General features: G+C 47.0%; 1 protein-coding gene across 1 annotated transcript in view; it reads left to right on the forward strand.

Moving 5' to 3' along the window:
* The window catches only part of USF3 (upstream transcription factor family member 3), a 130,771-nt gene that overhangs the window by 11,788 nt on the left and 105,096 nt on the right, over positions 1–13,887 (forward strand). Inside the window, exon 2 of the mRNA XM_078656676.1 lies at positions 9,505–9,615. The gene's annotated coding sequence lies outside the window, so the exon portion shown is untranslated. The remainder of the gene's footprint in view (positions 1–9,504; positions 9,616–13,887) is intronic.

The following is a 13,887-nucleotide window of genomic DNA, read 5'->3' on the forward strand; positions in this document are numbered from 1 at the left end:
AGGATTTTACCTTCTAATTTTAGACCTTTAAGATCACATCTACCTCAAGATTACATTTTTTGAGCCCCACAGGACATCAGGGGAGGCACCTAGAGACCCACAGGGTGTCAGACAGAGGCCACAGTAGTGTTTCTTCAAGGTCCAGTTCCTGCAGATCAACTTGGCAGTTGCAGGAAAAAGGCTCCTATAACTTGTTGTGTCCCTGTAGCTTTAATAGGAGGTCAGCCAAATGGGAATGGAAATGACCCTGGAGAACTCCTGAAAGAATGGAGTAAAGTTTCCCTGGGCTAACCCTACTCACTCTGGCCATTTTCAAGATGGCTGAAGTCTTTGACCACAATAGACCGGACTACTAGGAATGTGGGCATTAGACAATGGTGATCATAGTGTCCTCACATATCTAGCCCTAAAGTCAAGTTTTAGGCAGTTCCTGTACCCCCAACAAAGTCAGAGAAAGATGCCTGGTAGAATAAAACCAAATAGTGAATATACACAATTTCTGTTTCTTTTCTTTGATGTGCACCTCAAATGTTATATATAAACCCAACAGACTTGTCAAAGAGGCTGTGACACTGTAGTATCAAAAAGAGGCCCACTGTGATTAGGTCTGGACTGTCTGAGGGGGACAAAAGAATGTCACTGCCCAAGTGTCAGCTTACATTTGCCTGTGAAAGGGGAGGCCTCTTTGAAGTGCGCCCTCTGTATCATATGAAAAAACCCAGCAGACCAGTCAAGCATGTTGTGACATTCAAGGAGGATGTGACACTTTAATGTCAGAGGATCCTCCCTGCCTCCCCAGCATATTCTGTCAGTTCACACCACATTTATGAGGCACATGGTCAAGACTGATTTGCATATAGCTGGTTCTGAACTGGCGCAGTGAAGTGAGCTAAAGAATGATGATGTATTCAACCCGATCTGTAACTGGGAATGAGTGTCTGAAAAAGTTTCCGTCCATCATCTCTTTGTGTTTGCTTTGTTTGCCCTAAGTTGGCAGGGTATGCCCAGACGTGGGTCCCTTGCTCACTTTGCCACTGGATTCAAGCTAGCCTGGCTGATGAGGGGTGTTGTCCCAAAACCAGTCCCAGGATGCTTGTTTCCAGTCCAGGGTAGACCTGACTTGGCAGTTCAGATTGGACTGTTTCCATTTGGCAAAGGATCAAGAATAATTTGCATACAGCTGGGTGTGAACTGGGGTGGTGAAGTGAGTTAAAGAACAATAATGTATTCAACCCGATCTGTAACTGGGCATGAGTGTCTGAAAAGTTTCAGCGCTCCATCCATTATCTCTTTGCGTTTGCACACCGCATTCATGACTATTGGCTAATTACTGGCTGGCCAAAAGGGAAGAGCAAAAATGCAGATTTAACTCTAAGGGACTTTAGCCAGGGAAAAGATAACTTTCCAAAAGGTACATTTCTGTAATATTTAGAAAGAGTTCAACTTCACCATTGAAGTGGATTTTTAATAACTTGTTGAAAGAGTTGTTAATTATTTTTCTAGATAGTCCTATTTATGAGATACAGTATTCATTTTTTTAATATTGCAAACCAGGGCTTTCCTGTGGAACAGCCAGCCCTGCTACAGTGGCAAAAGCTTTGAGGCTCTAGTCACTGTAAGGACATGTTTAATATTAAACTTTCAAGTGTCCTATTTTTAAGTTCCATGCTCTCTGCCTTATGGGCAATATGGTCTACTCAGGAGTGACTTATGAATATTTAAAAGGAAGATTTAGGCCTGAACAAAGAGTACATTTTGACATGTCAAATTTATAGTTAAAACTGCACAGCCGCTCTACAGTGGTAGGCCTAGAGACATGCTTTACGGTTCTGCTGCAGTAAATGGCTCAAGTGCTGCAGTTTTCTGTTAGCATTTAATTTAAAGGCCCTGGGTACACTTGGTACCATGTACTAGGGACTTGAAAACAAATTAAATAAACCAATTGGGTTTATACAATGTTACCATGTTTAAAGGCGGAGCACAATCATTTTCCCACTGGGCAGCAGGGTTAATGTTCTACAGCCAGCAGAAATAGCGTTCAGCAAAAGTGCAAAAAATCTAGGAGGACCCCGCAGAAAGGGTAAATCTCCAAAACATTTCATGTACTGTCGCGTGCAGGACAGTTTGTTTACATAAAGGGGGCTTAGAGGCTGCCCATTGCCCACAATACGTTGGCTTTGTGTCCATCTTATTTGCTGGCTCATGTTTGGTTAGTTTATTGCGTGCTAGTTTCACTTTCTATTCGTTTGTTTCTCCCAACCCTAGAGCATGCACCAAGGTCTGCTTTCTTTTTTGGGAAGTGTCCTTCTGCTTTCTGTCTTGGCTTATTTTCTTCTTTTACTTGCAACACTTCCTTAAGAGTGTAGGGTTGTTAGGCTGTCTTGCTCCTGGATTTGCTCTGTGCTGTTGCTTTCATCGCTCGTTTCCCATGTTTATTTGTTTTTACTTTTCATCCTCTCCTGTTGTACTCTTTGGTGCAACATACCAACACCAGCAGGCTACAGGTTGTTAGCTTTGCTTTTAGTAATGATTTCAAAATGCATTAATGGCTTCGCACTATTGCTGTTAAGAAGTCACTCGTTCAGTTTGTTACAGAGTGCTTTTTTGGTACGTGTTTAATGATTTATAGGATATCTTGGGCATGATTAAAATATTTTATGAAAAAGAATGCGTCTTAAATTGGTTTATGTTTGCATGATTACGATTTGGATCGAAAATACTATCTGAAAAATCACATTATAATGTAAATCGCTTTTTTGCTTGTTTGGCCGCTACTATGGTGCTCTTGCCCCCCCCCCCCCCCCCCCCCCACCCCCCCCCATAGCTTAATGTGTACATTGGAATAAAGATTGCCACTCCGAACTATACAGTTACAGGCCATGCCATTTATTTTATTTATTTATTTATTTATAAAGTTTTATATAGCGCAAACTAGATCCCGAAGGATATCCGAGCGCTTTACAGTTGGTGGTAGAGGAAGGAAAAAGATCACAACTAGCCTAAAATGGTGAAACAATATGCATAGAAACATATGGTGCAAGCATAACAGATTCTATCTAATTCAGGATTAACGCAGAGTGTGCTAGTCAATGATAAGATGATATCAAGGGAGTGAAGATACATAATGATGTTGGACAACGAGGCAGCATCGGTGAGGTCTGCACAAATAACATGAGTACATTTGTCCTTCACTGGGACCCAAACACCTAATTGTAGCTCCTGACTCTCAGAGGGTAGCGTTGCGGAGCAGTCTGAGGCTTACTCAAGGAAGGTGGTGTGGGCTAGTAATCGCTATTTGCAGGTGCGCAAAAATAACACTCAATAATTGATTGTCCAGTCTGTACTTTGCTTTATAAAAGTAAGAGTACATTTATTAAACACACACTACTCAATACTATGCACCAATGTACAAATATACATAAGCTGTTGGAATTACTTTGTGACGTTGCATAACATTTCCACCCCTCCCGTGGGGGGTGGGGTCTAGTACCACCAGTCCCATGTGTGCACATCCTCTTGCCCCCAATGTAATTAGTTGAACGTAACCTGGGCGTGGGCCCTGCGCACTGGCACCATCCCAGTGGCGACCCACCCCATTACCTCAACAAGCATTAAAAATGGGTACACCTGCCTTGGTGACACATGACCCTGACTGAGCATCTCCTACTGACCATAAAGTATGCACCTCTATATCTTAAGGGCTAGCAGTCCGGGGTCTTCACCTAAGTGCAGCAGCAAGAAAACATGTTTACGCACACTTTAGAATGACAGTACTCCGCACATTTGTGGATCATTAGAATGCATTCCAATTACAGCCCCTAAAGGCATCACAGATTAAATCACAGGATTAGCCTATACAGCTAGACACCCTAGCAGGAATGCCTGGCAACCAAACCCCACTTTGCTTATGACATCACCTGACATGTACTTCACACGTGAAATTCAGTCCCTCTAAAAGAAATAACCATTAGTAAAAGCATTTCTGATGCACTTTCACTTCTTCACCTCGAGGGGATTTCCTTCCCCAGACATCCGCACCTCAGCCCTTCACTCCTTGATGCAATTTCTAAAGCACCCTCAGCTGAAGAACAAAAGTTCCAGCCCAGAAGGTGTTAAATGCTGGATGAGCCCTTGAGGGGTTATTCCTTTCAAATCCCCGGGACACCTAGGGTGACTTGTCTCTTCGTGCCAGGTGTGGGTGGGGAGGGGGGGCTGAAGGGGTGGAGGGGAGACCACGCTTCTCCAGCAGCTCCCCCTAGCACCTTTTCACCATTGAGGGTGACCCCCCCCCCTCCTTTGGAGGGCCACCACGCACCAAAATGGCAGACTTCCAAATGCCTGGCAAGGCATTATGGGGCGATTGTGCTCCTGTTCATGAATAATCGATGAGCGACTCTCCCGCTGTGTCTGGTGCTGGCGGCTTCGCCGCATCTTTCCGCTTCGGTGGGGGGCCTGGTCCCACCCAGACCCCTAGGTGATAGGCGGCTCGGGAATACCACCCCCGGACGTTCCTTAAGTTTTCTGGGGCCCGTCCCCATCCTGGCACCTCCTTCGATCTTCCGGGGGTCCCGGTTCCACTGGGGCCCCGCATGCCCATTCGATGGAGGGCAGCCTAGGGAGCCCACTCCCGGCTAACCCCGCCGGCTCCCCGCCCGGCCAGCACTCTTCTGTGCTGCCGCGGGAGCCAGCTCCTGTCTTCAGGTCTGCCTGCTCCGGCGGGCAGACGCTTGGAATCGAGCGGGTCCTCCTGGACCACGGGGGAGGGCGACGGCACCCCCCGCCTGTTCCTGCACATCAGGGCCCGGGGATGGGGTCTCTCTCCCAGGGCCATCTTCAAGGGGGCGTGACGGCGCCCCCCGGCCTGGACCGCCTTCCTTTGGCGGGGGCCAGGGTGGGCTTCTGGCACCCTGCGGACGCCACCTCCACACTCCGGGCCCAAGCCACCTCTAGGACCTGGGGTCACCAGATCCCAGGGGGGTAGCTTGGCCCGAGCAGGTAGGCACCCGAAAGCTTAGGTGTTAAGTGACTACACAGCACACACATCCACTGAGACAATAAATGCACGCAAAGACTGAGACCACACCAGTATGTTTGTCCCAAATATATAAGTTTTATCTAAGATCAAGATCAGGGCAATCAAAAATCACAGTAGTACTAACTCGTTACCTTTCCTTAAAAGCGCATATTTTCCATTACTCGGCCATAAATACATAAATAAATAAATATTAAATAATAAATAATTGTAGGCCTGACATCAGCCTTGCTCCTAGTCAGCACCTGCAAAGAATTCCTTAGAGACATTCAAATTACATTGCATTACTTAGCAATCAACATTTCATCGCTGCAGGTATCCGCATATCATTAAATGGGGGTAAAACATTTCCTAGCTGCAAAGATAAGTAGTTCAACAGCCGAAGTAGAACATTTCATAGGGCTGGAATAAAGCAATTCATTAATTAGAAGTTAACCCTTCAGTAGGTAAGAACAACCCTTTCAGCAGCTACCTGTCGGAATTCATAACCATTTCATTGCTCAGCAGTAACCATTTCATTAGGTAAACAATACATCAGTTCATTAGTTAGGCATCAGGCACTAGTAAATCAAGCCTCCCGGTAAAATGAGCATTTCCTTAGGCCAGGATAACCACCATTCATGGGGCAAGAATAATCAACGGTTCCTTAATCAGGGCCTTTCCCCTATTGAGGGGTTAACTGGTATCAGATGCGGCCCCCACGGTGTCTCTTGGGGGTCCTGGCCCGGTTCCAGTGCTTGAATGGGGCCAACGGGGCCCAGCAACAATCTTCCCCAGGGGAGGGGCGAACTCAGGCCTTCCGCCCTCCTCCCCGGGGGTTACCTTGACTCTTCGGCTCCTCCTGAGCCCTTGCGGAGATCTTCGGCTGGTCGGGGGGCTCGTGCTCGTTCCAGAGCTCTCCTGCAGGGCTGGCGCTGTGGGGGCAGGTTGCGGGGCTCAGCCGGGCTTCCCGGGCCCCAGCACCGATGAAATAGCCAGCCTCAGGGGTGCAGCACGACGGAGGCGACTCTCGCTCCTCTGGGCCCCCTCCGTGTGGGTTATCGGGCCCCCCGGGCTTCTCCGGGGGTCCGGCCAATCAGCGGCCTCACCTGGCGGGGCTCAACAGCGCGGACCAATTGGTGCGCGGCGGGGGCGGGGCTTGGAACGCGCCCCCGTCACGTGGGGTGAGTGTCTCAGCCTCTCGGGCCTAACGCGGCCTGACTAGAATTCCGCGGCGGCCTTCTCACAGCCTCAGGGGCCGCGGCGGGAACTCCTCACGGTCGAGCTGGGCTGCGGCGGTGACGGGGCCCCACCAGGTGCACCGGAGGGCAGCGCCTTTCCCCTAATTCCTCCTGGGCCGGGCGCGGCCCACTGCAGCATGGCGGCGGCCCTCTCCTGGCGTCGTGGGCCGCCGGGCAGATGACAGCCGGGGGGGGGGGGGGCGCTCCACAAGGCACACAGCCCACGATCCTCGCAGCGTCTCGCGGGGAATAGGAACGCTTGGAAGTCCCTCTCAGGGTCGCCAACACCAGCGCTTCACAGGACCCAGCAGGTGGGCGCTTGTCGGTCTTCTTAGAGGCCAAAGGTCGCTTACCTTCCGGGGGCCAGATCTGCCCCATTTTCACATCTTCCTGCTCCTGGTGGCGTGTCCCAGCCACTGGGAGCACTCTCCTTCGCCCTCCGGGTATCCAAGAGGGTGCATTCTCCAGGGAGCGGTCTTCACTTGCTCCCTGCACCAGCCTTTCGCCTGGCTCTCCTCCTGGGCCTCTCTTCTCCCTGCGCAGAGGCACCTGCTTCTGCGCACCGGTCCTGGGCTCTTCTTCTGGCGCTGTTAGGGTACTAGGGGGCAGTCAGGGTGTGCCTCCTTCCAACTGCCCATTGCCAGGTTCCAGCACCTTCGGCCTCATTAGACCACACCCCAGAGAGCTTCTCTTCCTGTGCAAGTTCTTTTAAGAATTTGGGGAGGGGGCTGGCAGGAAGTCTCTTTGTCCTATCACACAGCGACACATAACTTCCCTGCCCTCTCCTTCTTGTCCAGCCTCTGGGTTTATTCAATATGGCGTTGTCCAGTGTCTCTGGCCACGTACTCCCCATCCCCCAGTGCTGCCTTCACCTTGGTTACTGGCACCCAGCGACAGCTCCTGATGGATTAGCCTGTAGCTCCACCTATCTTCCTCTTCCTCGGAGGGAAGATCTTCGCTCTGGGAAGAAAGGTCATTAATCTAACCTGCCAGGGCCAGACCCCAGCCAGTGACTCAGAAAAATATGACATTTCTGGATGACCCAAAAGCAGTACAAATGACTTTGGACTCTGCAGGATACTCTTTTTCACATCCACTATAGTGGACTTTATTGCGTGTCTGGAATCAGTAGGCCTTATGGAAATTACTTTAGCCCATTGGCTTCACATCCCCATAAGGGGCTAATGAAGTGAAAATCACAGTAAAACACACTGACTTTCCCTGGCATGTTTCTTTTCAGTGTATAAAGCCTATTCCATGTCACCACCCAAGTCTGCATAAATCCTGCCATATCATTCACTCTGTAGCTGCTCCTATACTGCGCATGCTAGGAATCTCCCCTGCGCAGCCCCTACCCATGTGCACAGGCATGTACACATGTGTCTGCATGTAATCAGCCTGGTGTCCCTTACTCCAGCTGCTGCGCAGTGGCCTGGACAAGCCAGGGGGACACCAGTAAAGTCCCCATGCAGTCTCTTACATCCTGAGTTCACTGTGGGTGAGTCCCAACTTATGAGGCTCCCCCACAGTAAAAGCTCAGCAATTAGGTGCTCCAAAAAGCAAACAATCTGTGTGGCCCATTGTGTCAGAACCAATTTCTAACACGGCCATACTATGCAATGACAAGCCGAACCATACCATACCATAGCATAATATGCAATGCAAGGCCATACCATACCACACTATGCAATGCTAGGCCATCCTCAAGGCCCCTGGAATTATCTGATTGTGTGGCCACAACATTTTTCACATAATTAGAGATTAGTCGAATTTGCCACATAATCCACTATCTGCTTTATAATCTGCAGATTTGAACAAAACAACATTTTGTTTCCTTTTCAGACGGTTCAGAAGTTACTAAAAATGCAGCAACATGTTGCCACGCAGTGGAAGGCCCTTTGCAAAGGTTGATTAGTCGCTTTCCAGTTGCTTATTGCTACATTTGGGTGTTAGGCTGCACCTCATTTGGACCAGTTTATGCCAAGACAGTGACAAAATAATGAAGTAATACCATCACATAATTTGCAGCATTACTTTGCATAATTTACCTTTTCTTACCGCATAATGTACTCAACCCTGCTGTATAATTTGTCCGTCAGCTGCCGCATGATTCCAGTGGCCCTCACCATAACATACCGTACTATACAATTTTATACCGTACCATACATTGTGAGACCATACCATACTACGCAGTGACAGACCATGCAATTCTGTACCTTACTGACAATGACAGGCAATCCATATTATACAACGACAGACCGTATATACTGTACAAGAACAGGCAATGCCATACCATACTATTCAATGACACGCCATGCCGTAGCATACTGCACAATATCTAGCTATACCATAAATTGCAATGACAGACCACACTGTAGTATGCAATGACTGGCCATATCATACCATAGAGTGAGATACCATACTTTGAAGTGACAGGTCAGACCATACCATACCATTCTATTCTATAGAACACCAGGCCATACCATTCCATACCAAACAATGACAGGCCATGCCATGCCATACCATATTATGCAGTGACGGGCCATACTTACCATACAAAAGTTATCATACAATCATAATAGATTATCTGTGTGTATGTGTATATCTATCTATCTGTGATATATCTTTATATAATAATCGATTTGTTCGAAAGTTGTACAACATTGCCAAAAAACATTGACAAAGCCAGTATATCTTGCATAGGTGAGACTTGTTGGCTTTCCGAATGCTTGTTTCTCTTACTGACATGGAAACCACACACACACACACACGTACGCACGCACACACACACCCCCCCACACCCCCACACCCCTACACTACTGGTTGCATGCAAAAGGCAGAGGCACAGATGAGCAACTCTTACTTCTGCTCTTGCGGACTGATTAGAGTAACAGTCCAGCTTTAACACCACCTGTCATAGGCTAAATAACCTCTCCCCTCACAGCCTATGAACCACAGACCAGGTCTTGCCACATCTGTCACTGCCTGTAGAGGGCAATACATAAAGGAGTATCTTTAATCTCAACCTACCCATAGCTGTATGGTGTGCAAACCAGGTCCTCTAACCACCACTGAAATGTATAGAGTAACAATAAAAATGTTATTGGTATTTATGTAAACTGTTATGTTATTGGTATTTATGTAGTGCCTTCAACCACAACGCTATGGATTTATCATGCCAATCTAGGTGCCACTTGTAGCTAATCAATAGTTATTTTAGTAGGCTAATTTGTCTCTTGCTTTTCTGTGCAGTAAAAGGAGGGTGAAATGTGAGCTGTATCGAAAATGCTGTCGAAGGAAATGTCTGCCTCTGGCGAGGGTTTAAGACTGATGAAATACTAAAAGTTGAATGAGTTTGGAAAGGTAAGTGTATGAGAAGTAATGGAATCAGTGTGTTGCATAAAGATTCAGGATAATAACCCCTTTCATTAGTCATGTTTTTTGTTCCATGGTTTGGGTCAGTGCATTTATTTTCTCTCCAAGTCCCTATTGTTTGAGGATTTGTAAATGATTCAGTGAAGTATATCCCTTGAGTGAGGAAATCTGAATAGTATAGAGCTGCAAATGTTGACAGACTTGTTTTTCATTGGCTATAGAATACATTTTACGTAGCCTCTTACTTATCATTGAACTGAGTGTCTTGCCCCTTCTGGAACACAGAGAAACCTGTGGAAAATAATAGATTGTCTCTTCGAGTAGACTGAGCTTATTCCTTCTGCTTTCTTTTGGTTGGTAACCCTATTCAACATCTTGGGTCTGCACAGCACTTTCAGACTGTACATAGGTTTCTGGGCAAAGTGTAAACGGGGACCAATCCAATGCTCACTCCTTATGCCCTGTAGTCTCGAAGGATGGATCCCGGGAAACTGGGAGCCACAAACCTTCTGCTATTGAGGGTAAAAATCTATTGCTCTGAAACACAATTAATTGAAGGCAACATCTGAGCGGCAGACGGCAATCTTCTAGCCCACATTATCAATATCCGTCATGGATGCAATGACGGTGGTCCTTCCTTGGCTATTATACCCTCCCCATTCGTATGCCCATTGCAGTCTTCCGTGAGATGATCAGGTTTTTACTGTCCTTGCTTTCAGGTGCTCAAAGGTGTAGAATCTCGCTGCCCAAGCTACTATTACCCGCCACTGAGGGGGTGTTGGCGTTTCGAGACTTCGAGCTATGTTACCAAGCCACCCAGCTAGTCTGAGCAACTCGGTAGATGCCGAGACCTTGGATACTCCCAGTCATTATACCCTGTTTTGCCTACTGCTCTGCAATGAGCGGCAGCTTACTGACGCAGAAGAAGGCTTCCTCCTCTGTACATCATGGCATGTCTGGGCCCGGTCGCTCCAGCAAACGCGTTCTCCTCTACCTTTCACCCGAGAACTTCTACTTTTGGTCCTGCGTGCCTTCCATACTCCAGACGTTTGGGGGGACTACGCAAGTGGGCTGTGCTGGGCATTGCTAAATTGGGTGATTTTTGTTTTTTAACAGGATGCGCTTAAAGAGTTGCAGACCTTTATAGATGAGTTTGTGCTCCTCCCTCAACATTTCCTTCTTTGTGGCTCCGTTAGGGCTACAGTACGTACTCATTGGAGACTTGGCTCCATGGAACCACTGAATCATGCTGCTGCAGATCATCTGCACAATGTCTGGAAAGCTCAAGGTGATTACATTAATATATAATGCATTCGTTCAGCAGACCAAGGTGGACCTTCGAGTGCTCCGGACTCGCTGGTTTGAGGACGTGGCCACCCCTCGATCACTGACCAGCATACTACTAGCCACCCCTCGCACGTCTAGAAATGTCCGATTTAAATGTATTTAATACTATTTCCCGCATAGGGCTTTACTTGCTCCATTGAGTATCAATGCAGTGTTCCCTGGGATGTGCGCTAGGTGCCCTAGATGGGGTGTTAAGGGTTGGATCTCATGCACATGGTGTGGGTTTGCCCAGATATTGTCTCATACGTACACTGTGACTCAAATCATACTCGCGGCCACTGGGTGCTCCATACTGAAAACACCATTATATTATTTGTTCTGCTTATTTCCCTGACCTCTGGTGAAACACATCTCGTGTAAAATTGTAGACCTGGGGGTCTTTGCCTCACACAGAGCAGAGGTTATGAAATGGCCAGAATGTGTGGGGTTGGCTTTGCTGAGGGAGGGACACCGCAAACTTCGGCCCCTAGCCACGCCCAAGTGTGGGACACTATATAACACAGGATTTCTTGCAACTAGACAACGCAGGACAATGCAGGCAATCTCCAAATACCTTCCATTAATGCAGAGGAAGATTCCGATTGATCATGCATACCTCCTTACCGAAACTGCTATCCCTCTTCCCCAGTACCTGATTGGGGTCACACACATTCCCTTCTAACCCCCACCACATACTTTACACGCAGACCATCAGTCCAGCCATAGTCACCTCTCCTCCTAGACAACCAGACGCAAAATGCCCACCCATACGGTATACACCAGTAAGAGTCTCAGTTAAACCGGGTATGAATTCTTTTGGTTGTGATATACACTGAAAAAAGCATTGTTTTGCATAAAAGGCCCTGAATATTGACTTCTCTTTACATGTATTCCTCTGTAATACTGCTGGTGGCAAAATAATGGTTGGTAATTATCATTTCCATTGTTTTCTGTCTTATGTCTATTGAAACTGTTTGCACTCTCACTAATGGCAATCCACTGCGAGGTAATTCTATATACACATGGGGTATCAACTAATCATCCAGAAACATTTTACATTGTGTATTTCCAATTAATTACAACTTCCTTTATTTAATGGATTCCTCCACGCACCAACTGTTGACGCGTTTCAGCCCCTATTCCTTCCGGGCCTCATCAGGACAAGGGTAAAGAGAACAACAATGCCTCCTGCGTGCAATGATATGCATGTAGGGCGAGGTCCACGTACTCAAGGCAGTCTCCAAAACAGTGTGCCAGCGATCTGCCTTTATGAATTTGATAATCCCCTGCTGTATCCCCCAGAGTCAGTCCTCGCTGTTTTTTTGGGATCTCTGTAGGGTAGTACTACCAGTCCTTAGTTGAACAAGTCTGAATCCTGCTCTGATTGCAACTTCCCCTGTGGTTTGAAGAGTTTCCTCCCTCTCCTTGCCTTCTAATGAACCGACATCAGTCTTCCAGTTCTGTCTTAATTTCCCTAAAGTGTTACAAGAGTTGTGAATTAAAAAAAAGAATAGATTAAGGATATTGTTTTGTGGTGAGTGGCTCAGAGAGTATTCTGTCCTCTATCGTGGAATTTTCCCCTATGATTGTATCCTTTGCCACGTGAGCTGCAGCGCCATGCCTACTTTGTATATATTGATACTTTTCACTCTCTGCCAGCTCACAGGTCCTCTTAAGTGTCTCAAGGGGTATGACCTCTTTTGGTTCTCAAAGCCAATTAATGACTCGCTGTCTCAAAGTGGTGTCTTTTTTTAGGTCGAGCCTCGGCAGCACATGCGCTGCTCTGCGAGGCATGTTGTATTGAGGTAGGGACTTGAAGCTCTGCCCTCTCTCCGCCCACATTTTTGATTGGATTGTCTCATTGTTCACTGTAAACTGTGGCTGTTCATTGGTCAAAAGACTTAGAAGACCCTGCTTAGTACCGCTGTGTCTAATTTTGAAACTTTCCATGGCGACACCCCATGTTACTTGTTTTGTTTCCTGGTAGGCTTTAGATACAGCCTCCAAGCACACTTTTCGCAAATAGCTTTGTCCTGCCTGCTGTGGCAGGCACAACACGCTTTTAAAAAACAAAAAAATTATGGCACGCGTTTGCAATGCAATAGGTCTTGCATTTGTGAGATTTTAAGCTATTGACATCGTAATTGAATAGGCCTTTTATTTATCTGTTTTAAAAACAACCCATAGATAAAATGCATTGTCATTTACAATGCCAATAGCTTAAACCCTCATAAATGCGAGACCTATTGCATTGCAAATGCTTGTTCCCATTTGCCTTCTGACTCACACGGTGTGGCTTAGCACTTCTGATGGGGAGTTAAGTATCTTTCTTTTAAAACAACTTGGAAGAATTTTTTAAGCTATATGGTTTGGGTCATCTCTGTCATTGTTTCATTGAGATTCTGAATTCTTATGTTTTCCCTCCTTGATTGATTTTCTAGGTCTTCGCGTTACTCAAGAAGGAGTAGTTATTAGATTCAAGACCTACAGCGGACGCTATGACCACCTGCTCTGTCTGTGGGTGACAATAGCTGACTTTCGGGCATTTCCAGTCTTGAGTTCATGGCATGCTTTAACTAGATCTGCTCCTACAAATGTCTGTTAAAATATGCTTTTATATTGTCTAGGCTAAGTGTTAAACAGGATTGCGACACAATTGTTCCCTCGTGGGTATTTGGGTCTGTATCCTTCAGCTGATTATGTTGGATATTTTCTTTGAAATCCCTCCGTGTTGATGGTGATCTATGGCACCTTATCCAACAAGCATTTACAATGCAACGGTTTCACCTTTGGAGAAGTTAGAGCTATTGGCAGCGCCTGAGGAAAACAGAGCGCAGGCCCCGGGCCGCTGCCTGGGACCCGGGACAGGGCCCGAGCACTGCAGAGCACTGCATGCTCTTTGAGGGGACGTGACAGACCCTTAAGAGAGGGGGT

Source organism: Lissotriton helveticus, chromosome 8 (genome assembly GCF_964261635.1).
Source record: "Lissotriton helveticus chromosome 8, aLisHel1.1, whole genome shotgun sequence".
In the NCBI taxonomy this organism is placed as follows: Eukaryota; Metazoa; Chordata; class Amphibia; order Caudata; family Salamandridae; genus Lissotriton; species Lissotriton helveticus.